Source organism: Sorex araneus, chromosome 6 (assembly GCF_027595985.1).
Source record: "Sorex araneus isolate mSorAra2 chromosome 6, mSorAra2.pri, whole genome shotgun sequence".
NCBI lineage: Eukaryota > Metazoa > Chordata > Mammalia > Eulipotyphla > Soricidae > Sorex > Sorex araneus.
Genome location: NC_073307.1, coordinates 155,252,942 through 155,280,795, shown reverse-complemented (window position 1 = coordinate 155,280,795; position 27,854 = coordinate 155,252,942). Strand labels below are relative to the sequence as shown.

The window sequence follows — 27,854 nt, the reverse complement described above, 5'->3', positions numbered from 1 at the left end:
GGGCTCTCTGAGAGGAGAATCGAACCCGGGTCAGCCATGTACAAAGCAAACACCCTACCTGCTGTGCTATCAGGTATTTAAATAAATTGAGGGAAAAAAGTTTGAATTTTCTAAATTTTTTAAGATTAATTTCTTCTTTTTAGCATTGTGATTGAAAAGATACATTATTTTAACCGTTATGAACTTATCATCTCTTTGTGTGTGTGTGTGTGTGTGTGTGTGTGTGTGTGTGTGTGTGTGTGTGTCCCAGTAAGTGATCTGCCATGGATAATGCCTTGTGTGATACATGAGTTGCAAATACCTTCCCCAAATGAAGATTGCCTTTTTGGTTTGGTGGTGTTTTGTTTGTTTGTTTTGTTTTTGTTTTGGCATTTAGTTCTCACTTTTTCTTTCTAGTTTGATGCAGTTCCACTTGCTTATTTTTACTTTTACTTTTTTTTCCTCTTTGCCATTGGAGTCAAATTCCCAAGGACATCTTTAAGGCTTATGTCAATGAGTTTATTACCTTGTTTTCTTCTGTGTATTTCATAGCTTAAATATTATATTTAAGCATTGGATCCATTTTCAATATAAATTTTGCAGGGGTTTACTACAGAGGTTGTTGTCAGTCATGAATTTTTTTTTAATTTGGACAATACTTTGCACCGACTTGCTGTGTACAATGTAAGCATGGAAAATATAGACAAATAAATTTAGCTTGTCCTAGGAAAATACCCAGTGTATTAACTGTCTTGGACACTGACTTCTTAGAGTAAAGGGTTTAAGGATTTAAGGCTATCAGGAATACAAACTCTGCCAAATAATGGAATTAACAAACAAGGGTTCTGATAAAACCTAGTTCCCATAATGCAGATTATTTCTAAGGACTTTTAGCTCACTTTATGCAACAGAATCACTATAATTACTGAGGAAATCATGCCAGTGACCAATTGTTGCCCAGAGTACTATACTTAGTACCTCTCAACTTCTGCAAAGAATAAAGAAATACCTACTTTAAACAAACACACAGTGACTCTATATAAAAGTTTGTAATGAAGCATTTGCAAATTAAATTTTTTAAGTATTGACCCACACTAAGATACAAAAATTTTAATTCATTTTTCTGACCATTCTGTGTCATTATTAGTAATTCTGAGGCTTCAGCTATTGAGGTCACATCCCCAGTGAACATCTGTGCAGCCTCTTTATGAATTCTGTGTTTTTTTCTTTGTGTTCATCTTAACTAGAACATTAAAGTTTCTAAGAAAATGTTCTATATAGGAACTCCACAGAGAATTATTCTGCAGTGATAATTAATTGATGATTCCACCTATATTCTTCAACATACTAAATTTCTGTTTTTAGGTCTAATCTTTAAAACCATCAGTTTTTAAAGGAAAATCAGTAGACTTGATTTCCTTCACTCAAATTCCCTTTGGGATTAATTAAACCCAATCCCAGTAAATCAGAGCAAAAGATGTAGCGATACCACAGCAACAATTTATCCATTCTATCACTACAGTCTGACCCAAGAGCTGCTTTATATAATGAGGGACATGAGGAATACATTATTAATTAACCAAATATCTGAGTTTTTCTGATCCATTTCTTTGAGTGCCTGTTCCCTAGAGATAGATGGATCCAGGGTCAGATGGAAGCCCAGGGCAAGGTTAAGTGAAAGTGGAAGCTTATTATATCTTGCTGTGGTCAGCTATTATGTGTGCATATGTGTACCTGCTCATGTGTATAGTATGAAAGACGAAGATACCTCTGGACAGATGAATGACTTAGTGGAGAAAAGTTCCACATAAACTGGCATTTGTCCTCATATGTGGCATATTTTATCTCATATTACTACAGTCGTGAGACGATGACAGTCATGGGGCTGGAGAGATAGCACAGCAGTAGGGCATTTGCTTTGCATGCAGCCGACCCGGGTTCAATTCCTCCACCCCTCTCAGAGAGCCTGGCAAGCTACTGAGAGTATCTCACCCGCACGGCAGAGCCTGGCAAGCTACCTGTGGTGTATTCAATATGCCAAGAACAGTAACAAGTCTTAAAATGGAGATGTTACTGGTGCCCGCTCGAACAATCGATGAGCAACGGGATGACAGTGACAGTGACTAACAGTCATATTGCAGCCCCTTAAAAAGAATAAAAATTCACATGTTGAAATTCTAACCACTCAGTATCTCAGACTGAGGCTGCATTTTTAAGTATGCCTTATAGATATAATTATGCTAAAATGAGGGTAAGCCATATACAGTTATGATTAGTGTTTGAATATGAAAAAAAAACGATAATACAGACTCTTACAGAGGATCCACCATGTGAAAAAAAAAAAAACAGGGAAAAGATGGCCAAAATGAAAAAATGAAACCAAGAGAGAAGACTCAGAAGACAGGACTGTGAACACCTCACTCTTGTACCTCTAGCCTTGTTATGGAGAATGTTAATTTCTGTTGTTTAGGCTACACAGTTTAACTAATATCTCATAAGATCTCTAACAAACTAATCCCTCACAATCTACTAAGCCAAAACTTGCAATGCCACGCTCTCACCAGTATAGCCTAGAAAAGGAAATATTTTTATCCTGTAGTAGAGAGACAGCCATTATATTGCTACATTTTTTAGAAGACATATAGTTAAATAATTATACCCCCAATCTGTTTTGTGACATATACATGTAATACATACACACATATATATACATATATATATATATATATTCTATATTCTACACAATTTACTATTCCATTATATATTTTGGACACAATTTTGGGAAATAATAAGCCAAGAATGTTAACCTAGATATTCATCATATTTTGCTTCATAGGTAGAGGTACCGGGTAATAAAACATTCAAGATACTAAAAAGGAGCTCTCCGCTGCTGCCCGAGCACGGTCCCGGAGGCAACTGAACTACTTTGGACATGAGCAGCTCACAGAAATGCCTCCAGACTGTGAGCTGAGCCATGGCCCCATGCGGTGCCAGCGGGGCAAGGTTCCTCTCTCTCAACCCTTCCTTCTTGGGCACAACGTGGCGATTGCCGGTTTTTAGAACACAAAATGGAGGTACCAGCGGGACGCTCGCCAGCGGGAAAGGGTTTCTCTCTCCAGGCTTCTCCGTCATAAAAGCACCACAAAATGGAAGTAAAAGCTTGCAGTGATGCAATTTCTGGCAGAATTTTCCCTGGACTTCATACAAAAAACCAAAACCGCGCGGCCCCAACAGCCTAATATCTCTTAATTGTCAGCAATGTGAAACGGTTCCTTTTTTAGCAGGTCTGACTATGGGGGGAAACTCCAAACAATAATACTGAGTTTTTTGTTGAAATATTGAAGGTAATCAAAGTAGCAGCTATTTCTCTAGACTGTGAACTAAGCCAAAGCCCCACGCCAGCTGAGGAGAGGAAATATCCTCCTTTCTCGGTTCTTTTCCCTTTTCAAGGAGAAATGCAGTGTGGCGTCCACCATATTATGAGGTCTATTAAGCAGGCACAAACTTAGTGGTGCGGGAAGGGGAAGGAAAAAAAAACTATGTACTTGGAACAGTGGGATGCTTGGGCAGTCTCGGGCTGATACCACCGCACGCTCTGCAGAGATTCGACCCGGGTGGCCACACTTTTGTGCGGCCGCTTTGCTGCTGATCAGCCAGAATCTGGAGGCCAACTAGACTACTTTTGGTTCCAGAAACTGCTTACAGCCATGTCCCTAGACTGTGAACTAAGCCATAGCCCCACGCCAGCCAAGGATGGAAAATATTTTCTCGTCGGGCGGCGCGGCATCAGCCATATTATGAGGACCATTTATTAAGCAGGCACAAACTTGGTGGCGCAGGAAGGAGAAAAAAAAATTTATGTACTTGAAACAGCGGGACTTCATATCTCTCCATTCTCAGCAATGAAAAATTAATTATCAAATGCTTCCTTGGCAGTAGGGCTGTCTTTCCTGGGGGGAAACTCCAACAATCGTGAGTTTTTTGTTGAAATATGGAATGTAATCAAGGTAAAGAGAAAATGAAGTGAAATTTATCAATTACGCAGGCAGCGATGGGGGTGGTGGGCGGTGGTTGGGAGGTAGACTGGGGGGTTTGGTGGTGGAATATGGGCACTGGTGGAGGGAGGGTGTTTGAGTATTGTATAACTGAGACATAAGCCTGAGAGCTTTGTAACTTTCCACATGGCGATTCAATAAATAAATAAATTTTTAGAAAAGATGCTAAAAAGGAACTTGAATATTACCGATCATAACTCATTTGTCTAACTATTCCAAGAACTTGATTTTTAACTTGTACAACCACTCACTTAACCATCTTTCCACAAATAAGAATACAAAACATTACTTTTTTTTTTTTTTGCTTTTTGGGTCTCACCCAGCGATGCACAGGGGTTACTCCTGGCTTTGCACTCAGGAGTTACTCCTGGCGGTGCTCAGGGGACCATATGGGATGCTGGGGATCGAACCCGGGTTGGCCGCGTGCAAGGCAAACGCCCTACCCGCTGTGCTATTGCTCCAGCCCCCAAAACATTACTTTTGATGAAAATGTTAATATAAAAATGAATTGATAAATGTTATCTAAAATTAAAAGTTGACAGGAAATAATTGCTGATATTTCTTTAGAAATTAAATCAGAAAAGAATGTCCTGATTTTATTTTATCTATTTCGTTTTGGGGGCCACACCCTGCGATGCACAGGGATTACTCCTGACTTTGCACTCAGGAATTACTCCTGGCGGTGCTCAGGGGACCATATGGGATGCTGGGAATTGAACCCGGGTTGACCTAGTGCAAGGCAAACGCCCTACCCCCAAATATTCTGATTTTAGACAGCCATTTCTAACTCATTTTACTGAAGTATATTTACAGTAAGTAAAAAATATCCATTTTCTTAAAAGGGACATAGAGACAACTTAAACACATACAACACGGGTAATTACTATTTTAAATTTAGCTACAAACCTCCTAACCTCTATTTAGAACTGAAAGATTCTAGACTTAAATCCTGAGATATTTATTCAATTATTCCACAAATTATTTTAAATTTCTTCTAGAACTGATGGGATTTTCTCTAGAACTAAGGAAATTATTCAAGTGAGGTAATTTTGTCTCAGAAAACATTTGCCAATGCCTGGAGAAAGTTTTGGTACCACCAAATGATCCAGTTGGTAAGGTTAGGTACCAGAGTCATTTAATAAGTAAAATCTAGAATATTACAAGATATTTTACAAGTTGTATTCGTATAATAGAGTCCTTCAATTCAAAATTCCAGGTATAAAAACAATTATATTTGCAATAATGTACATAAATTATAAAATAGGACTAAGTCTTTGACTACAGCTTACACACCACCAGAGAGAGAGAAATTAATCAAACAGAGGAAAAGTGAATGTAAAATTGAAGTTTTCATAGTTGCAGTGAGGAAGGGGTAATGACATTCCAAAGAGAGGGCTGGAGCAATAGTACAGCAGGTAAGGCATTTGCCTTGCATGCGGCAGACCCGGGTTTGGTCCCCAGCACCCCATATGGTGCCCCCCAGCACCAGCAGAAGTAATTCCTGAATATAGAGCCAGGAGTAATCCTTGAGCATCACTCAGGGATTTCAATGTGGCCCCCCCAAAAAATAAAAGATTCCAAAAAGAACATTTTAAAAGATGATTTGAGCATGAAAGTCTAAAGTCAAATACATCTTTCCTGAAGAAGTTCAAATAGAATGGATGAAGGATAAATAGGAGGTAGTTTGAGTAAGAAAAAAGGCAAAGCTCATTCCAAGCAGAGTGGACAGGAAATTCAAAGTCCTTGTGGTAAGAAGAATCTTAGAGAGAAGTGACTGCAAGAAAAACAAGATCACTGAACGGGGTCAGAAAGAAGCTAGAAGCTAGTAGGAATGAATGAGTCCTTCATGGTCTTGTAAGCCTCAAAAACGAAACATCTAAAAATATTCATTGAATCTTCTAAGTGAACTACACCATGCTGGGATCCAGTGAACCAAAAATAAATATGAAATATGGTCTCAACTCTCCAGGAACATAAATATTTAGGACTTCCAGCGAACTTGGCATGAAAATCTGGAAGGAGTGATTAGACTCTGAAAAAGGAAACTTTGTATGTCTCAGAAAATTATTGTGAACACTCAGAATGTTCATAAAGATTTAAATCTGCTCTTCAGTTTGACAAGCATTCACCAAAGCCTCGTTGACAGGGGTTTTCAAATGTAGAGACAGTTTTAGCTTAGACTAATCAGCTTGGTAGCAGGGGAGGAGAGCTACCGTGACTGCACTCTCTACTTCTGGGAGGCAGAACTTAGGAAGCAAGGCCCTAGATAGCAAAGCAATTTACTCCTTTCATGCTGTTTGTTTAGAAGTTACATAGAGCCTTAGTCCCACTGGGTAGTCTCCCCAGACTCATGGACTCTGCCTCTATCTAAGAGACCTCATCTTCTCGGTCCTGTTGTGTATGTATAACTGAGAAAACTGGTGCTGTGTTCTCCTTTGTCTTCTTCCTTGCTATTAAGAGAAAATCGTTCTCTACCTCCTAGATTAACAGAACATCACGTACCAATGGACCCTAGATTAGAAAAGCAAGTAATGACTTTGTAAACTGAGAACCAGGATTTCTGAACGGATTCAGCCCATGAGGCAGTGTTTCAATTCACCTGCAAGTAAAGTTTTTCTGAGAAAATGACTAGTATAATATTGAGTAAAGGTTAAGGTTTAATAAAAATATTTTACTCGAAAGGGGCTTTTTCCCCTTTCATATATACAGAGGTATTATTCATATCATTTCTTTAAAAGACTGCTAGAAATAACAGTTTTATTATGGGAAGAATTAACATCTGTTACACAAATTAACATTTGTTCCACAACTTAAAAGGACATATATCAAACAAAATGCTTTAAATATTGATCTCATTTAGTCTCTGTTCTAAATAGGTAAGTACTATTGCTTATATCTTTGGGTTTTTTTTCTTTTTATTGCTTATATCTTTGAACTTGAGGAAACACGTTGATGTGAAGTCATCTTTCAGGATATGATGTTTTTATTATATTAGTATTAGATCATAATAAAAATAAGACACTGGGATATGTTGAGTTTCTGTCTTGTCTATCATTGCTAATGCATTAACACTTTTTTTTTTCCAGTGCTAACCAGATAGCTGGAAAATTGCTCTAGCCTTTGCTTTTTGGATTTCTGGAGTGCATATAAATGTTTCTCATAGCATTAATGCTAAAATAAAGGTATGATTGGCAGAATTTAGAGGCAATGAGATGGGTATGAATTTAGGAAATGAGAGCCTGATTTCTGTAGATTACTCTAATGTCTCCTTTCCTACCTCTATTCTGTACAAGATATTTTAATAATAATTTAGAGCATAAAGATGATGGTAAATTGCTAAAATAAATTTTATTTATTGGATTAATTATAAAATATTATTTTACTTATGCAAAATATGAACTTTACTATTCTGTTTGTCTCTCATTTCCCATGATAATCTAAATTTAAATTTTGCTTCATCTAGAAAATTTCCAGACTCTTGTAATCACAAACTTTGGGACTGTCCCATGACATATAATTTATAATTCTGTTTTCATGGTAGCACTTAATCACAGTTTTGTGCTATGTCTCCTTCTAAGTACATAAATGCATATATTATATTCTAGATTCTATGATTAATACTTTCTTATTAGTGTATAGAACCATTAGAATACAACTGTGTCATTTTGGTTGCAGAATACAGTCTTCTCATTTTTTTTAGTACTTAATAAAAATAGTTTTGAGTGAGTTTAGTAGGTGTAGTCAAGATGGGACATTACAGTTTACAGTTTTTTAATGTCAATCTCATAGACAAGAGAAATGAACCAATTTTGTGATATAGAGGATGTTTCATTTTGTGGGAAAAGAGTGATTAACATTTTAGTATTCAGAGAGTTACATAACAGTCCAATTTAGAAGAATGATAAGATAATAAAATAGAAGTCTGAGAACTAATCTGATTTTTATTAGATTGAATATACATACAGCAACAAATACACCTCTGTAACAACCTATTTTTATTTTATGGTTGACCTCACTGGGTATCTGCTTCACATAGTATACTTAGAGATAAGTTATTTGAAAATAACAATAAAAAAGTAAGCTTTTCAAATGAGAGCATTTGTGGGGCTAAAATGGTAAGATTAATCAAGTGATGTGAATGGCATGAAGTATATCACTTTAGTTTCTAAAGTGTTTCATGTAGAAATGGTCCCACAGGAGAGAACAAAATGAATGTATATAAGTAATACAGATACATTTTGGGGGTACTACAAAAAAGAAATTTTGCAGAAAGATGTTATGCCACAATGGTATCACTGTCACTGTCACCCACTGCTCATCTATTTGCTCGAGTGGGCACCAGTAACATCTCCATTGTAAGACTTATTGTTACCGTTTTTGGCATATCGAATACACCATGGGTAGTTTGCCAGGCTCTGCTGTGTAACTTGCCGGGCTCTCTGAGAGGTGCTGAGGAATCGAACCCGGGTCAGCCACATGCAAGGCAAACGCCCTACCCACTGTGCTATCACTCCAGCCCACAATGGTATGAGTATCTAAAAAGCAATGAATTTCCCCGTGCATTTAAGATCCCCTGATACTTGGAAAAAGCCTGGGAGAATCAAGTGTCTACCATGTAACCGAACCAGAATATTCCTAAGATCCTTTCTGGCACTAACAAGCCATGATCCACAGAAAATTATATTGCAAACATTGTATTATAGATCCTAGAGGACATCATTAAGAGTAGGATTGAATAAAATACTCAGAAGTTATTACTGTCACATAGATTTTAAAGTCCTCTTTTATAATAAAACTGGCAGAAGATCTTTAGACATTTTTCGTGGTAGAATCTCTGTGTTATGGCTCTGAAGTAAAGACAACTTTTTCATAAATAAACCCAAATGTTAATGATGACAAGTTGTTTTCCACAAAGAATCTTACACAAGTGATTTTATTATGTAACAGTAGTAAAAGTAAAATGAGAAAAATTTAAAAGAACATGATAAACATAACATGAAGAACATAACATAAACATAACATGTTCTTCACGTTATATTTATCCAGGTCATGTGTATTCACTGAATGACCCCAAAGTATACATTTTAGACTTGGTGATATAAAACATTAGAATTACAATAAGGAATGATTGGTGCCCTTGAACTTCCAAATAATAATGATGATGGTTCTCTGTTATTAGTCTAATTTACTATGGATTATTAATTATAATATTCTATGTTATGGTTTCATTTACATTTCACAACAATCCTGATAGTTAAATAGAATTATTATCCCCACTTGTTAAAAATATTTTTTATATTACCTAACTAGCTTTACAAAGTCAGAAAGTGGGATTATTCAAACCATATAGTTTAATACCAAAAATCAATTTCATGGCAATATACTGCCCCCTTATATAAGAAGCTGACTGTGGTGACATTAGAAATAATTTAAAGCAATATTGAAAGTTAGAAGAGGAGAAAACAATGAATGAAATAGATACCGCTTGTTAGCTGATGAAAAACAGTAAAGATCTACTCATGTCTTGATGTTCTTAATATCTGATCACATTTTTCCCTGTGTGTGTGACAGCTGGGTTTATGTGAATGATTCTTAGTAAAAGTGCTATTTCTATAATTGATGTTTTTCTTCAAGGATCATGATAAATAATGGTTAATATTAGAATTGAAAATGTTAAAATGAGGTCATTGTTGCCTCTTTCCCAGCTTCTAAAATTTGATTTAAGATTGTAATTGAAGTGCAATGGATACTGCCTGAGTATTATGTCTATTCACTTGAAAGTTTTCAAGCAATGTAGAAGGTTTCAAAAATTCCAAGATTTCAATTTAGCTCCTTAGAAGAGAAAGAAAATAAATGAAGTTGGCTTTGTATTTCTTGCTTATCCTCAAACGCAGGGGAAGGGTTCTTAGACCTGTAACCACTTGTGATCACATTGCTATTTAGATCTCCAACTACTTCTGAGCTCATTCATATTTTCCTTTACTCCCAAAGTCAACGGGAACCTTGACACTCAGACCCACCTCTGATAGGATATGGGTAGAGAAACCAGGAGTTCAATGGGTTTAATTTCCTAATGCTTATCCAAGATACAGTCACTTTTAGATTCTTATTACCTCTTGTCTTAAGAGCATTGTTTTCTTTCTTCATTTTAGAATGCATCATTCAGTGTTGTGTGCTTATATATAGTGAATACCCAGGTTATGTTGTACAGAAATAAATATGAGGGTAATAAAAGCAAAGGAGAAAGACAGAAGCAAAGGAAGATGTAGCACTATAGCATTGTCCTCCAGCTGTTCACCGATTTGCTCGAGGGGGGCACCAGTAACGTCTCCATTGTGAGACTTGTTCAATATTCAATATCCAATATTCGATATTCAAAATTGAAATATCAAATATGTCATGGGTAGCTTGCCAGGCTCTGCCGTGTGGGCAGGATACTTTCAGTAGCTTGCCAGCTCTCGGACAGGGACGAAAAAAATCGAACCCTTGTGGGTCACGTGCAAGGCAAATGCCCTATCTGCTGTGTTAGAAAAAGTTATTTTTTTTTATTTCACCTAAATAATACTTGCCCCAAGAACTTAAAAAACAAATTCCTGACACTTTCCAGTGAACTCAGAGAATTTAATTATCATTGCAACTCTGAAGATAATTTCTCTCTGAATTTTGTCAATTTCCTCTGCCTATTATGCTCAATCGTCTCATGTAATTGGCTTCACTCTTAGAATCCGGTATTCAGTTAGAGATCTTATGATTAAAAAAAAAATACAAAACTCATCATTCTTGATCTTTCTGCTTTCTAATTCCAGCTCTGGGTTAGATTTGCTTCCCAAGTGCTAGCGCCAACCCGTCTTGTCTTTGTGACTCTCAACAGGGGGAACGTTGTGGAGACAATGAGCTGGGGAAACTACTCCCTGTGGCTGGAATTCGTCTTCCTGTCCTATCCCTCCACCCCAGAGCTGGGTGTCCTGACCTTCCTAGGCATCATCCTGGTTTATATTTTTCTCCTCACTGGCAATGCCCTCATCATGGTGGCCGTGTGGACAGAAGCTCGCCTGCACATGCCCATGTACTATTTGCTGGGCTGCCTCTCCGGGCTCGAAGTGTGCTACACGGCTGTGGTGGTGCCTCACATGATGGCAAACATGTTGCAGTTGGACAGGACCATCGGCTTACTGGCCTGTGCCACGCAGATGACTTTCTTGATCGGCCTTGGCAGTGCCGACTGCTTCCTCTTGGCAGCCATGGCCTACGACCGGTACGCTGCCATTTGCCACCCCTTGCAGTACCCTCTCATCATGACCTTGACCCTCTGTGTGCGCTTGGTGGTGGCCTCGGTGACCCTAGGCCTGTTCTTGTCCTTGCAGCTGGCCATCTTCATCTTCTCTCTGCCCTTTTGCGAAACCCGAGGGATCCAGCACTTCTTCTGCGATATACCGCCTGTGATGTGCCTGCTCTGTGCCAACAGTCACATCCACGAGCTCTCGGTGCTGGTGGCGGCCACGCTGGCCATCGCCGTGCCTTTCTTCCTCATCGCCACCTCCTACGCCTTCATCGTGAACGCTGTGCTCAAGATCCACTCGGCCGCCGGCCGCTCCCGGGCCTTCTCCACCTGCTCCTCCCACCTCATGGTGGTCCTGCTGCAGTACGGCTGCTGCGCTTTCATGTACCTGCGCCCCAAGTCTAGCTTCAACCCCAAGAAAGATCAATTCGTCTCACTGATCTACATATTCGTCACCCCGCTGCTCAACCCTCTTATCTATACCCTGAGGAACAGTGAGATGAAGGGCACAATAGGCAAAATTCTCACCAGGAAATGCTTCTCCCAGTACAAGTAGGTAGAAATCCAAACACTCAAGGAAGAGTTTGTTTCCCGGGCTGGAGCAATAAATAGCACAGTGGGTAGGGCGGTTGCTTTGCACGCTGCCAACCTGGGTTCGATTCCCAGCATCCCATAGGGTGCCCTGAGCACCGCCAGGGGTGATCCCTGAGTCCAGAACCAGGAGTAACCCCTGTGCATCGCCAGGTGTGACCCAAAAAGCAAAAAAAAAAAAAAAAGAGTTTGTTTCCATCTCCTGCAAATCCCCGTGTGACTGTGATATTTACAAATTTAAACCAATCTTTTTTACCAATGGTATAAATCAGTGGTATATTACTTACCTGTCTAGAAAGAGACCTCGAATCGTTTGGGCCATTTTATTTTATGAATTTTGGTTTTGAGGACACATCCGGTGGTGCTTGGGACCTACTCCTGCCTCAGCTCAGGGGTCACCCCTCTTCCCTGGCAGGTTGGGGGATCTCCTACCTGATGTACTATCACTCTGGCCCCCTATTGGCTTCCCTGCTCTGTTATTGGTATCTCAGAGTTTGTTTTCAATGGTTATTGTCTGCTTCCTAACCTTGTTTCTTCATACCCTATATGTGACCACAATCATCTGGCATTTGTATTTCTGCTTTCGTATTTCTGTTAAGGGCTGGAGCGATAGCACAACAGGTAGGGCATTTGCCTTGCCCGCGGCCAACCCAGGTTTGATTCCTCCACCCCTCTCGGAGAGCCCAGTAAGCTACCGAGGGTATCCTGCCCACCCAGCAGAGCCTGGCAAGCTACCTGTGTCGTATTCGATATGCCAAAAACAGTAACAACAAGTCTCACAATGGAGACGTTACAGGTGCCCGCTCAAGCAAATTGATTAGCAACGGGATGACAGTGATACAGTGATTTCCGCTGATTCACTTCACTTCATATGATATCCTCAGTTCCATTCAAGTAGAAGCAATGAGCAAGATTTCATCATTTCTTAAATACTTGAGTGCTATGTACATAAACAACAATTTCTTCTTCAGTTTTGTTTTGCTTTTTGGGGGGAGGGGAGTGTATTCATGTGACCATGCTCAGGGGCTTTTCCTGAATATGTACTCAGAAATTACTCCTCGAAGTGCTCAGAGGACCATACGGGATGTCAAGAATCTAATCCACCACTTGCAAAGCAAGCACCCTACCCACTAAACTATCTCTCCACCTCCAAGACAGAATGTCTTAATATACTAATATACAACAAAGTATATTAAGAAACAAATCTGGAAACACGTGGTTTGTTTCCAGATTTCAGTCACAGTAGGTATCTCTGTAATGAATGTAGGTGTTTGTATATCTTCATGGATTAATGTTATCCAATTTCTAAGGATGAGGCTAAGTTATTGGTGTAGGGTCATTCGGCTCATCTGTGATTAAAATGTGATTTCAAATTTTAATTCAGTGATTTTGGTTTCAGAGACGAGGTTTATTTTCTTCTATTGATAAAATAATCATGAGAAACTTTTTGTAGGTTTACTAGCCTTTTTTTTTTGCTTTTATGGGTCACACCCAGCGATGCTCAGGGGTTACTCCTAGCTTTGCACTCAGGAATCACTCCTGGCAGTGCTTGGGGGACCATAGGGGATGCTGGGAATCGAACTCGGGTTGGCTGCTTGCAAGGCAAACGCCCTACCCGCTGTGCTATCACTCCAGCCCCTACTAGCCTTTTTGATGTCTTTATTTGTGAATTACTTTTAAGATTCTGTCCATTTTAATTGCATTTTCATATTTTCCTGAGTTTGTTGTATATTCTGGATATAATTAATCCTTTTGACAGATATATTTTATCCAATATTTTAAACTTACTTTCACTTAAGTTATTCATTGATGTCTTTTGCTAAGCAAGAAAATTTAATGAAGTCTAATTTATGATTTTCTAAATTAGTATGGTGATAACTTTTGGGTTTTATTTGAAAAATGTGTGACTTACCTATCTTTGAAATATACTTTCTTATACTTCTCCCTGGAATTTTATTTGTCTTATTCAACACATTTATAGCAATAACAGTACACTAATTTTCATGTATTGTATAATCTAAAGGCCAATGTTAATATTTTCCATTTACATGTCTATTATGTAATGTCATTATATTAATGTCATTTATTTTAAATGAGAGTTATTTTCAGTTGAATTACTTTGTAACTTCCTGTGGAACCTAACTGTGTATAGTGTGTGAGTGTGTGTGTGTGTGTGTGTGTGTGTGTGTGTGTATGTGATAGAGAGCAAAAGAGAGAGAGAGAGAGAGAGAGAGAGAATGAAAGTCTATATCTGAAATGTCCACTTTGGTCCACTGATAGATTTTTCTATCTTGTCAAGGTTCTAAATTATTTAACTTTCATATGTCTTGAAATCTAAGGACATAGGCTTCCAAACCGTATTTTAATTTCTTAGTTTATATTGCTATTCTAAGCAATTTCATTTTTCTCAAATTTACAAAGTGAAGAGATATTATGCTTTATAATTAGATTACATTGTATTTAATTTTTTGGATAAACTTGAAATGTAACACCGTGTAAGTTTAATATGTTCAGTGTATTTTTTTCATACATTACCATATTACAATGTCTGTTGTAATAATATTTGTAACATAATAAACTTATAACACAATATTGTTTTCTACACACTGAGCATTAAATCTCTGTGATTAATTTTGTACTCCTTGGTTAAATTTATTCATAAGTATTTTATCATTTTGGATGATAATATAAATTGCTATCGGAATGTTTTGAAGTTTTTTATTAGGACACCATGATTTACCAAATTGTTCATAATTCAGTTGTTTTAGGCATTAAATAATCCCACCACAAGTGTGAACTTCCCTCCACAATTTTCCCAGTTTCTCACCCACCACCCAGCCTTCCCCCTCATTACCTGTATTGCAAACCTTAATGCCCAAAAGGAGAGAGAGAGAGGGAGGGAGGGGGAGAAAGACACAGAGAGAGAGAGAGAGAGAGAGAGAGAGAGAGAGAGAGAACAAATAAACATGTTGGCCATAGAAGCAAGCAGGGGGGCGGGGTTGCAGGAGGGATATGGGTGATATTGGTGGTGGAATATGTGCACTGGTGAATAGATAGAGCACTGTGTGACTGCAATCTGATCATAAAAGCTTTGTAAATATATCTCATGGTGATTCAATAATAAATAAGAGTTTCTTTCTAGACAACCTATAAGCAGATCTAGGGACACTGAAATCCCCCCCATATTTTGTTTGTCTGTGAAAATCCTCATTTTTTCTATATCTCAATGATGACTTTTTTACTAAGGCACTATGATTTATAAAGTTATACTTAATTGAGTGTTAGGCATCCTATGTTCCAGAATCATTCCCACCACCAGTATCAACTTCTTCAACTTCTCTCCACCAGTGTCCCCAGTGTCACCTCCCACCTGAATCCCCCACCCTGCCTCTTTGACAGAAATATTTTTAAGTCTGGATTTTGTGGCTTGGATCTCACTGTTATTGACTCTCCAGTTTGAATACATAACTATACCCTTCCCCCACACCACTGATGTATCCAAGGCCCTTGGCCCCTACCACTTGGGATTTTCTGTTCTTCTTGTCTTACGTCCTATTGATTTCTTTTCCTTCTCTGTCCTCCCACCTATACTCTGGATTAAGGATTGTATAAAAATTAAGGATTTATTTATCTAGAAATTAAGGAGTTAAGGATTATCTAGAAATTTCCCTTTACTATTGAATAACTTTTTCAAATAGAAAATGCTGGCTGAAAAATTTTATTTTAGTACTTTTAATATGTCGTTCAATTATCTCCTGGCCTGTAGAATTTCTGCAAAGAATTTGCTAATAGTTAAATAAATATTATTTTGTTTGTTAGTTTTCCCTTTGCTCTGTAGTATCTTAATACATTTTATTTATCATGAATTTTATGTGACTTAATTATAATGTGTCCCTGAGAGTGTTTTCATTGAGGTTATTAGGCTATCAATTAGCTCCATGAACTTATATGTATGATTCTTTTCTTGGGATCACCCCTGACATGATCTCCCATTCTGAACTAAACTATCTCTTTAAATAATCACTCAAACATATTTCTTCTCTTTCTGGTATTTTTCTGTTAAATACAATTATTTATCTTTTGAATCTCTTAATGGTGTCCTATAAATCTCATAAATTTATTCACTTTTTAAAAATCTTATGTCTGTCATGGGAGGTTGTAAGCTTTCAAAATTCATGCAGTCATTTCATCCTAGTGACATATAGTTTTTCACAGCAGTTTACTAATGGCTGTTTCTCATTCTATTATATGTGTTTTGATTTGTGTCTCATTTCTAATTATATTTAAAAGATTTCTCTCCTTTTCTTCGTGGGTCTAACTAAAGTTTTGTCAATATTGTTTATTCTTTGAAAGAATCTGATCTTGATTTTACTTATCTTTCATGCTTTTTATAATTTTACTTATTCCCACTCTAGTTTTCCTTTCCTTGAGTTTAATTTGTTACTCTTTCTGTAGCTTCACAAATGTATCACTGTATCACTGTCATCCCATTGCTCATCAATTTGCTCAAGCGGGCACCAGTAACGTCTCATTGTGAGACTTGTTGTTACTGTTTTTGGCAAATCGAATATGCCAGGCGAGCATGATACTCTCAGTAGCTTGCCGGACTCTCCAAGAGGGGCGGAGGAATCGAACCTGGGTCGGCTGCGTGCAAGGCAAACGCTGTACCACTGTGCTATTGCTCCAGCCCTCCATAAATGTAAGGTTACATTTTTTATTTGAGGAGAATTTTTTTAATGTTATTATCTTCTTTTTTTTTAATTTTTTATTGTGGAAAGTTACAAAGTTACAAAGTTTTCAGGTTTAAATCTCAGTTATACAATGCTCGAATACCCATCCCTTCACCAGTGCTCATATTCCACCACCAAGTATCCCAGTATAGCTCCACCCCGCCCCCTCACACCCCAAACCCCCCCTCGCCCCTAACCCCCCACCCTAAGCCCCCCCCCGCCTGTGTAACTAATAAATTTCACTTTACTTTCACTTTGATTGCATACAATATTTCAACAAAACTCACTATTATTGTTTGGAGAGTCTCTCCCCTAAAGTCAGACCTGCTGAAAAGGAAGCATTAGATAATTTGTTTTCCATTGCTGAGGATGAAGAAGTATGAGGTCGAGTGACCACACTTAGCGGCCTCTCAGTTTTGGGTTTCTGTAATTTAGTATTTTAGTAACTAAGTCCAGAGAGATATCTGCCAGAAGTTGCATCGTTGCCAACTTGTACTTCTCAGTTACATTATATTCCACATATAAGTGCAATCTTTCTATGTCTGTCTCTTTCTTTCTGACTCATTTCACTCAACATGATACTTTCCATGTTGATCCACTTGTATGCAAATTTCATGACTTCATGTTTCCTGACAGCTACATAGTATTCCATTGTGTAAATATACCAGAGTTTCTTTAGCCAATCATCTGTTTTCGGGCACTCTGGTTTTTTCCATATTGTGGCTATTGTGAACAGAGCGGCAATGAACATGGAAATGGAGATGTCATCTCTCCTATACCTTTTTGCCTCTCCGGGATATATTCCCAGGAGTGGTATTGCTGGGTCAAATGGGAGCTCAATTTCTAACTTTTTGAGAATCGTCCATATTGTTTTCCAAAAGGGCTGAACCAGTCAGCATTCCCACCAGCAGTGAAGGAGAGTCCCTTTCTCCCCACATCCACGCCAACACCGGTTGCTTTTGTTTTTGGGGATGTGGGCCAGTCTCTGTGGTGTGAGATGATATCTCATTGTTGTTTTGATCTGCATCTCCCTGATGATTAGTGATGTTGAACATTTTCTCATGTGCCTCTTAGCCATTCGGATTTCTTCTTTGGAAAAGTTTCTGTTCATTTCATCAGCCCATTTTTTGATCGGGTTGGCAGTTTTCTTCTTGTGGAGTTCAACCAGTGCATTGTATATCCTTGTTATCAACCCTTTATCGGATGGGTACTGCATAAATATCCTTTCCCATTCTGTAGACTGTCTTTGTATTTTGGTCACTGTTTCTTTTGAGTTGCAGAAGCTTCTTAGTTTGAGATAGTCCCATTTATTTATCTTTGTTTTCACTAGCTTAGCCAGTGGCGTGTCAGCTTTGAAGATACCTTTGGCTTCAATGTCGTGGAGGGTTTTGCCGACCTTATCTTCAATGTACCTTAGGGATTCTGGTCTGATGTTGAGGTCTTTAATCCAGTTTGATCTGATTTTTGTACATGGTGATAGATGGAGGTCTAAGCCCATTTTTTTGCATGTAGCCGTCCAGTTTTGCCAGCACAATTTGTTAAACATGCTTTCCTTGCTCCACTTCAAATTTCTTGCTCCCTTATCAAAGATTAGATGATCATATATTTGGGGGTGTATGTCAGAGTATTCAACCCTGTTCCATTGGTCTGCCGCTCTGCCTTTGTTCCAGTACCATGCTGTTTTAATGACTACCGCTTTGTAGTAGAGTTGGAAGTTGGAGAAGTTGATTCCTCCCATTTTCTTTTTCCCAAGGATTGCTTTAGCTATTCGTGGGGGCTTATTGTTCCATATGAATTTCAGGAGCGCTTGCTCCATTTCTTTGAAGAATGTCAAGGGTATCCCTATAGGGATCGCATTGAATTTGTACAATGCTTTGGGGAGAATTGTCATTTTGACAATATTAATTCTTCCAATCCATGAGCAGGGGATGTCTTTCCATTTCCTCGTGTCCTCTTTTATTTCCTGAAGTAGTGTTTTATAGTTTTCATTATACAAGTCCTTTACCTCCTTTGTTAAGCTGATTCCGAGGTATTTGATTTTTTGAGGCGCAATTGTGAATGGGATTGCTTTTCTCAGGTCACTTTCTTCTCTCTCATTATTTGCATATAGGAAAGCCATGGACTTTTGGGTATTGATTCTATAGCCTGCAACTTTACTGTACGAGTCTATTGTTTCTAGGAGTTTCTTGGTAGAGGTTTTAGGGTTCTCTAAGTATAGTATCATATCATCTGCGAATAGTGAGAGCTTGATTTCTTCCTTTCCTACCTGAATGCCCTTAATGTCTTTTTCTTGCCTAATCGCTATTGCAAGTACTTCCAGTACTATATTGAACAGAAGTGGAGAGAGTGGGCATCCTTGTCTCATCCCTGTTCTCAGAGGGAAGGCTCTTAGTTTTTCCCCATTGAGGACAATGCTTGCCATAGGCTTGTGATAAATGGCTTTGACTATATTGAGGAAGGTCCCTTCTATACCTATTTTGGCTAGTGTTTTCATCATAAACGGATGCTGGATCTTGTCAAATGCTTTCTCTGCATCTATTGATATGATTATATGATTTTTATCTTTTCTTTTGTTGATATGGTGGATTATGTTGATTGATTTCAGGATGTTAAACCATCCTTGCATTCCCGGGATGAATCCCACTTGGTCGTGGTGTATGATCTTTTTGATGAGTTGTTGAATTCTATTTGCTAATATTTTATTGAGAATTTTTGCATCTGTGTTCATCAGGGATATTGGCCTGTAGTTTTCTTTTTTTGTGGTGTCTTTGTTTGCTTTTGGTATTAGGGAGATATGAGCCTCATAGAAACTGTTAGGGAGGGTTTCTGTTTCTTCAATTTCCTGGAAGAGCTTGAGAAGGACTGGCAAAAGGTCCTCTTTAAATGTTTGGAAGAACTCACTAGTGAATCCGTCTGGACCTGGGCTTTTGTTTTTGGGGAGACTTTTGATTACCATTTCAATTTCCTTGATGTTAATTGGACTATTCAGGTACTCCATGTCTTCTTGGTTCAGCCTTGGGAGATTATAGGAGTCGAGGAATTTATCCATTTCTTCTAGATTCTCTTGTTTCATGGCATAGAGATTTTCAAAGTAGTCTCTGATGATCCTTTGAATTTCATTGGTTTCTGTTGTGATGTCCCCCTTTTCATTTCTGATTCGGCTTATAAGGGTTCTCTCTCTCTCTTTCTTTGTGAGTCTTGCTAGTGGTTTATCAATCTTGTTTATTTTCTCGAAGAACCAGCTCTTGGTTTCATTGATCTTCCGGATTGTCTTTTGGGTTTCCATGTCATTAATTTCTGCTCTAAGTTTTATTATCTCTTTCCTTCTGCCTGGTTTTGGCTCCTTTTGTTGGTCCTTTTCTAAGGTATGGAGCTGTGAAGTCAAGTTATTTATGTGGGCCCTTTCTTCCTTCCTGAGATATGCTTGCAGAGCTATAAATTTTCCCCTTAAAACGGCTTTAGCTGCATCCCACAGGTTCTGGTAGCTCGTGTCTTCATTCTCATTTGTTTCTAGATACCTTTTGATTTCTTCCTTGATTTCCTTCCTGACCCACTCATTGTTCAATATCGAGCTATTTAATTTCCAGGTGTTTGATTTGGTTTTCTGCATCTGTCCACAGTTAAGTTTTATCTTCAGTGCATCATGGTCTGAAAAGATAGCTGGTACAATGTCTATCTTGTTGATTCTGTTGAGGTATGTTGTGTGGCCCAGCGCATGGTCTATTCCGGAAAATGTTCCATGTGCACTGGAAAAGAATGTGTATTCCTTTTTTTGGGGATATAAAGCCCTGTATAGATCTATTAGCCCTCTCTCTTCTATTTCTTCCTTCAAAGCCAGTATTTCATTGGTGAGTTTTAATCTTCTAGATCTGTCCAGAGGAGACAGTGCGGTGTTGAAGTCTCCAACTACTATTGTGTTGCTTGAGATGTCCTTCTCGAGGTCTCTTAGCAGCTGTTGTAGGTATTTAGCTGGTCCCTCATTGGGTGCGTAGACATTTAGGAGTGTGATTTCTTCCTGATGTACACATCCCTTGATTAATAAAAAGTGGCCTTCACTATCCCTTCTAATCTTTTTCAACCTGAAGTCTATGTTGTCCGATACTAGTAAAGCCACTCCGGCTTTCTTGAGGGAGTTGTTTGCTTGCAGGATTGTTTTCCATCCTTTGACTTTGAGTCTGTGTTTGTTCTGGCTATTCAGATGTGTTTCTTGCAGGCAACAGAATGTTGGGTTGAGTCTCTGAATCCATTTTGCCAGTCTGTGTCTCTTAATTGGTGAATTCAGACCATTGACATTAAGGGAGATTATTGTTATAGGATTTTGTGCCGTCTTTGTGCAAGGGTTTGTTGTGCTTGTAGAGGTTGTTCTTGTCTTACAGTAGCCCCTTTAGTGCTTCTTCTAGGTTTGGTTTTGAGTCTATGAAGTTCCTGAGCTGTTGTTTATCCCCAAAGTAGTGTATGATTCCTTCTAGTTTGAATGAGAGTTTAGCCGGATAAAGTATTCTTGGTGAAGCGTTGATTTCATTGAGTTTTTTCACTATATCCCACCACTGCCTTCGAGCTTGGAGGGTTTCCTCTGATAGATCTGCTGTGAGCCTAAGGGGTGCTCCTTTGTATTCGATTTCCTTCTTGGACCTTGCTGCTTGGAGTATTGTGTCTCTCTGGAAGATGTCCATCATTGTAACTATGATATGTCTTGGGGTTTTTCTGTTAGGATCTCTTTTAGCTGGCACTCTTCGGGCGCCTTGAATCTGGATGCCCGCATTGTCCAGCTGTGGGAAGTTTTCCGCAATGATTTGTTTGACTGCGTCTTTTTCGTTGGGGTTGGTTCCCTGTGGTTCTGGTAGTCCAATGATTCTAATGTTGTTCCTCTTGAATTCATCCCCTAGGACTCTGATTCTGGCTAGAGCTATTTTGAGGTCTCTTGCCATGGTTTGATGTTGCCTGTAGGCCTCTTGCAGCTCATCTTCAAGCATACTGATTCTGTCTTCGGCTGCAGTCATCCTATTGTTGAGGGCAGTCAGAGAGTTTTTGATTTCATGTACGGAATCCTTCATTTCTTTTTGAAGGTTTTTTATTTTTGCTCTCATTTCTTCCCGTATTTTGTCGGCTGTCTGTTGTATTGTTTCCGCCAGGTCTTCCTTGAAGTTGTCCATCTTTGCATTGAGTTCATTGAACATGTTGAGGATTTCAAGTCTGAATTCTTTCTCAGAGAGGTCAAGTTTGTAGGAAGCGCCCATTGAGGTTTCCGGACTCCTTTGATCGTCCTCTGGTTGCAATGGGAATTTTCGCTGTTTCTTCATGTTGTTTGTGGTGATATGAAAGAGGGCCCTTGATGATGAGTGTCCCTGTTTCCTTTTGTTGCGAAAAAGGATTGTGGATAGGCCCAGTTAATAGTGGTTGTCTTTTTACTTGCCGGTTGTAGAACCTGGTCTCCTACTGAGATGTTTCCTTCAGTTCTTATGTGAAGTCTTGTGTTTTATTGTCCTACTGCTTGCGAATAGCTAGGATGTTAGTCTTGGATAGGATGTTGAGGAAACTACTTGCCGCCACGTGAGCTTTGGCCGCTGGCAATGAGGCCACGCCCACTTTTCTTAGGCCACGCCCCCTGGTGGTTAGGCCACGCCCCTTTCCCACAACCCGACAGCGGTCAACGTGCTGGGGGTGGCGTGCCGGCCACTCGGCCGGCAGTCCGGAGGGGAGGGAAGCCCGGGGTGCTCAGGGCCGCGGAGCAGGCTGGGTTGAGGAGAATTTTTTGATCCTTATGAACTTCTAATGCTATGCACTATCCACTTAGGACTTCTTTTGCAGTTTCCCATGCTTAATAATTTGTGTCTTCATCTTATTTATGCCCAGAAACTCTTATTTCTTATCTAATTATCTCATAAAAAATCATACTGTTTAGCATGCAGATGTTTGAAATTTCCCAATTTTCTCATAACTGTGTTTTCTCCTATATAAATTATGGTAAGTATCATATTCATTTATTTGAAAATTTTGTTTATGTATGCTGTATGAGAGTTTTATGATTTTTCTCTTGCATGTGGCTATCTAGTTTTCTCAACACCACTTGTTAATGATACTTTGTTTTCCCCAATGTGCTTTTCCCCAAAGTCATTATTCCTTTGTCATAAATTAGCTGTCACCCATACCAGTGTCTATTTCTGCATCCTCAACTCTATTCCAATGACCTGTGTGTCTGTTTTTATTCCAATACCACACTTATTTTATTATTATTTGTTTGCAATACAGTTTGAGGGCAAGGAACATGATACCTCTGTTTTTGTTCTTTTCCTTGAAACTACATTGGCTATTTAGTGTCTTTTGCTATTCCTCTCAAATGCTAATGTTATTTGTTCTATTTATAAAAAAATTAAATGTTAACATAGATCTAATTTAATCTGGGTATTGTTTTGAGCTAAATCACTTGCACCATAATGAATAATGATACAGATAGATAAGAGTTATGAGAAGTGCAGGGCCAGGCGTAAACCCTGAGCATTGTCAGGTGTGGCCCAAAAACTAAAATAAATAAACAAATGATAAAGATATAATAGCAATAGAGAGAGGGATGGGAAGTATTAAATCTCCCAATTTTAAATCATACTGTAAAGCAATAGTAATCAAAACTGTGTGGTAGTGACATTGACAATCTCAGATCAATGGATTAAGATCCCATAGATAAATCCTCATAGATACTAGATGTTAATATCTGATAAAGAAGTGGGGTAAAATGAAGTTGATCAAAGAAAGCCTCTGGCAACAGGAGGCACTGGAAAAAATGGACAGCTTCATGCAGAAAACATTAATCTGGAACCATATAATTAAACTGAATCTCAAATAATGCACAAAATTTAAATAAAGCATGAAATGAAATTGGATTTTACATAATACAAAATTTAATTCTAAGTAAATTAAAGAGCCTAGTATTAGACCAGAAATCATAAAATATGTTTAGGAAAACATATGCAGAACTCTGCAAGATAGAGAACTCAGAGGTATCTTTAATTATTTGACTGAAGTAACAAAGACAAAAATGAACATAGGAGACCACATCAAAACCAAAAGGTTCTAAATGACAAAAGAAACAGGCTAAAATTAGATAGTGTATAATGAATAGGAGAAAATATTTTCACACCAGACATCAGATAAATGGCTAATATCTAAAATACATGAAACACAGAGCTCAACCAAAAATAAAACCCTGAAAACCCCATCAAAAATAGAAGAGCAACATACAATCTCCCTGAAGGGAACATATGTATGATCGGCAGGCATATGAAAGAAATGTTCACTGCAATGGGAAATGCACAACAAAATTATTGTGAGATGTCATCTGACAACAGTGAGAATGGTATATATCAAAAGAATTGGAAACAACAAGTTTGGGTAAGAATGTGGTGAAATGGAATGTTCATTTGTGGGACATTAGTGGGAATGTTATCTAGTTCATCCTCTATGGAAAGTCATATGGAGACTTCACAAATAAATAAGGTAGAGTTTCCATATGACCCAGCAATTCCATTTCTTGCTATATATCCCTAAATATAAAAATGTTACTTCAAAAAGATATCTGCAAGCCTCTGTTCATTGCAGCACCAAGTACAACAGCCAGGCTAGGGGAGAAATTCAGATGTACAGCTACAGGGGCCAGAGTTACAGTACAGCTGATGGGTGGGTGACTTGCAAATGGCTAACCAAGATTCTTTTCTTGGCACCCAATATGATCCCCTGAGCCTCACCAGGAGTCATTCCTGAGCATATAGCCAGGAGTAATCCCTGAGAATGTTAAACAAAATAAATGCCCAATAACTATATAAAAATAGTGATATATATGAATATATATTTATATCTATTATATTTGTTATAAATATATCACTGTATCACTGTCATCCCATTGATCATCAATTTGCTCGCTCAGGCTCCAGTAATGTCTCCATATGTCCTAGCCCTGAGACGTTAGTGGCCTCTCTTTATTCATTCTTCCCAGCAGTGCCCCAGTGGAGGCTCTTTTGAGAGTCAGGGGAATGAGACCCATCATATTATAAATTGTAAATATATATTTATTTCTAAATATATATATATACAGAATGGAATTTTATGCAGCTAAAGAGATAAATTCTTGTTGTTTGCTGAAAGGACATTATGTTCATTGAAAAAAGTCAGTGGGCAAAGGGCAAATACTAAAACTTCATACATCACTGGTATATAAAGAAACAAAGGTTATAGACAATACTAAATAATGACAAAGCCTTGTCCTTTGATAACATAACTGAGATTGCAAAGCAGCAGGTGTGGAAGAGAGAGGGAAGAAAGAAGCAGACTAGAAATGACAAAGACAGTGGCGAAGCGTCTTGGGTAATTTTGGGGTGGTGAGGGACAATTGCAATGTACGTAAAAAAACATAAAAGTTAGTCTTATTGTACCTATGCTAAACTATAACTATTATAAAAAATAAAATAGAACCAAAATAGTGGAATCAATAAACAGGTATCTGTGCAAACTTGAATTTCTCTGGAGCAGATTATTCGTAAGGTCTATCAGCCAGCTTCCTGCATCAGAATCATTGCCTGACTGGAAAACTCATACCAATAATCAATCCCTGTCCCCAGAGATTGTTTTCATACTATGTACTTCATACCACTAAACTTCTGCAAAGAATGGATAAATACTCATTTGAGAAAAATATACAGTGATTCTATGTAAACCAGTTGATACATAAAACATTTGCAAATCAGGAGCTGTAGAGATAATACACTAGTTAAGGAGTTTGCCTTGCACCTGGCCAAACCCCATTTTCATTCCTGATACCACATATGCCTTCCCCACCCCATCAAGCATCATCAAGAGTTGATAATCATTTCCAGGCATAAACCAAAAGCCAAAAAATTGTGAATTAAATCTTTTGATATTGACACACATTTAGATACAAACTCTTTTTGCAGATCCTCCTGTATCATTGTTAGTAGTCCTTAGCCTTCAACTATTGTGGTCATATCCCCAGCGACTCTTTGGGAAAACTCTACAGATTTTTTATTTTTCCTTTTTGTTTGTCTAAACCATAACATAATAAATATAACATAACATAACATAACATAACATAACTGTAGCTCTGTTGTCCCGTTGCTCATCAATTTGCTCGAGCGGGCACCAGTAACGACTCCATTGTGACACTTTGTTGTTACTGTTTTTGGCATATCAAATATGCCACGGGTAGCTTGCCAGGCTCTGCCTTGCAGGCGAGATACTCTCAGTAGTTTGCTAGGCTTTCCGAGAGGGAGGGAGGAATCGAACCCGGGTCGGCTGTGTGCAAGGCAAACGCCCTATCACTCCAGCTCTACCATAGCATTAGTGTACCTAATAATAAATCATATTGGAATGCTACCAGAAATTCTTATGTAACTGTAGGATAACATAGCCTCAGTAGTTTAGGTTTATTGGGTTACTTCTGTTACAGTGCTCCTATTCCTCTTTGTTCATTTGTAGCTTCTTTCTTAGTGTTCTGTTGACTTATAAATAATGTTTTTCTCTTCTCCTTGAGTCTTCTGCATAGTTTATTCAGAGCAAGTCCTTTTTGTATGGACACAGGAAGACTTAACAAATGTTATGCTTTTGTAACCTGGGAGTCATTTGACTCTACATGATATTTTCCTCCAGGGCATCTGTTCTCTTGACCTAAGCCTCAGCTGCCCTTACTTCCTAGCATCCCCAAAGCAGGGTCCCCGACATGGGACCAGAAGGACCCAGGGCAAGCAGTGAGTTGTGTGCTACCCTGGCATCGAGATGGGTCTGGCCAAAGTGCCTAATGCTTAACTATAAGTTAAGAGCTTGATCATGGACAAATGCTGTCATGATCCAAACAGTGATAACTAGATTTGGACCCTGCTAGGGTGAGGAATGATTAATCTGGCCTGAGTGCTGTGGTCTGAGCCTGTGGCAAGATGTTGCCAGGAGAGCTGCCTTGCAAGTCTCAATGTATCCCTTGCTATGTCCATCCAAAAATAACTAGTATTGAGATGTTAATAAGTTCCTGGACTAAGGAAAGGAAAAAAACCTTAAGAGTGAGGAAGGGCTTTGGAATGCCCTGCCCTCAGGAAGGGTTTTCTTATGTTGATTTTGCTACCTGACTGGGTGTAGCCTAGAGGGCAAGGTGGGAGAGACAAGTAGGAGAGAGACAGAGTTGATCAAGAGGCAGCAGTTGATCCAGAGAGAGGCCGGAGCTGGGAGTGCAGGAGATGAGAAAGACGGAAGATTGAATAAACGGTAACTAATCAGCAACCAGCTTGGTCCTCATTCTTCCTTCGCCTGTCCTTGACCACCGGCCGTCCCGATCCAGTCCACACACTGTGGTTCCAGGGCACCGAACGCAGGCGGTGAGACAGAGCCGCCCGGAGAGCCCGCGAGTGCACTCGCCCTTCGGCAAGCTTTAGTTTTTTACATGTAATGATAATTGATAACCTCAACAATATCTCCAATTTATCAAATTTTTGTTTCTAAGCCTAATCTTGAAAATATCAGTTTTCTTAAAGAAGGAAAAAAAATAGACTTTATTTTCTTCAACTAAATTCCCTTTGGGATTAATTAAATCCTGTCCTTGTAAATCAGAGGGGAAAAATAGAATTATTGTAGCAACAAATTTTCCATTCCATCACTATCATATAAACCAATAGTTGCTTTACAAACGTTTTTAATTAATAAAATATCTGAGTTTTTCTTCCTTTACTTCTAGGTTTGTCCCCTGAAGATGAATGTGGGTGCCAGAAAGATAGAATAGGAGGTAGGAGACCTTGTATGTGGCTGGCCACGACCTTCAGTTGAATCCTCAAAAGACATATGGTCACCAAGCACTACCAGGAGTGATCCCTGAGCACCACCAAGTGTGTAACTCCCCTTACAAAAAAGGAAATGAAAGTATGCGTGAACCTAGGGACCATAGCTACACTAATACACTAAGCCTAGCACACTAATGCTTTCACATGTATCTGTAGTCAGATGGAAATCCAGGGCAACATTAAGTGAAAGTATAAACATATTTTGCTATGATGTGTTTGTAATGGTGTGTGTGTGTGTGTGTGTGTGTGTGTGTGTGTGTGTGTGCATAGGATGAAAGATAAAAATACTTCTAGACAGATAGAAGACTTAATGGAGAAGAGTTAGAAAGAAATGTCTATATTTTCCAACATACTCTTTCAAAGCTATAATTAAGTTAAAACCAAATTATTG

At 38.6% G+C, this 27,854-nt stretch overlaps 1 pseudogene; it reads left to right on the top strand.

The window, feature by feature from the left end:
* Positions 1–10,924: 10,924 nt before the first annotated feature.
* On the top strand, positions 10,925–27,405 carry LOC101547907 (olfactory receptor 10W1-like; annotated as a pseudogene).
* The last annotated feature ends 449 nt before the right edge of the window (positions 27,406–27,854 follow it).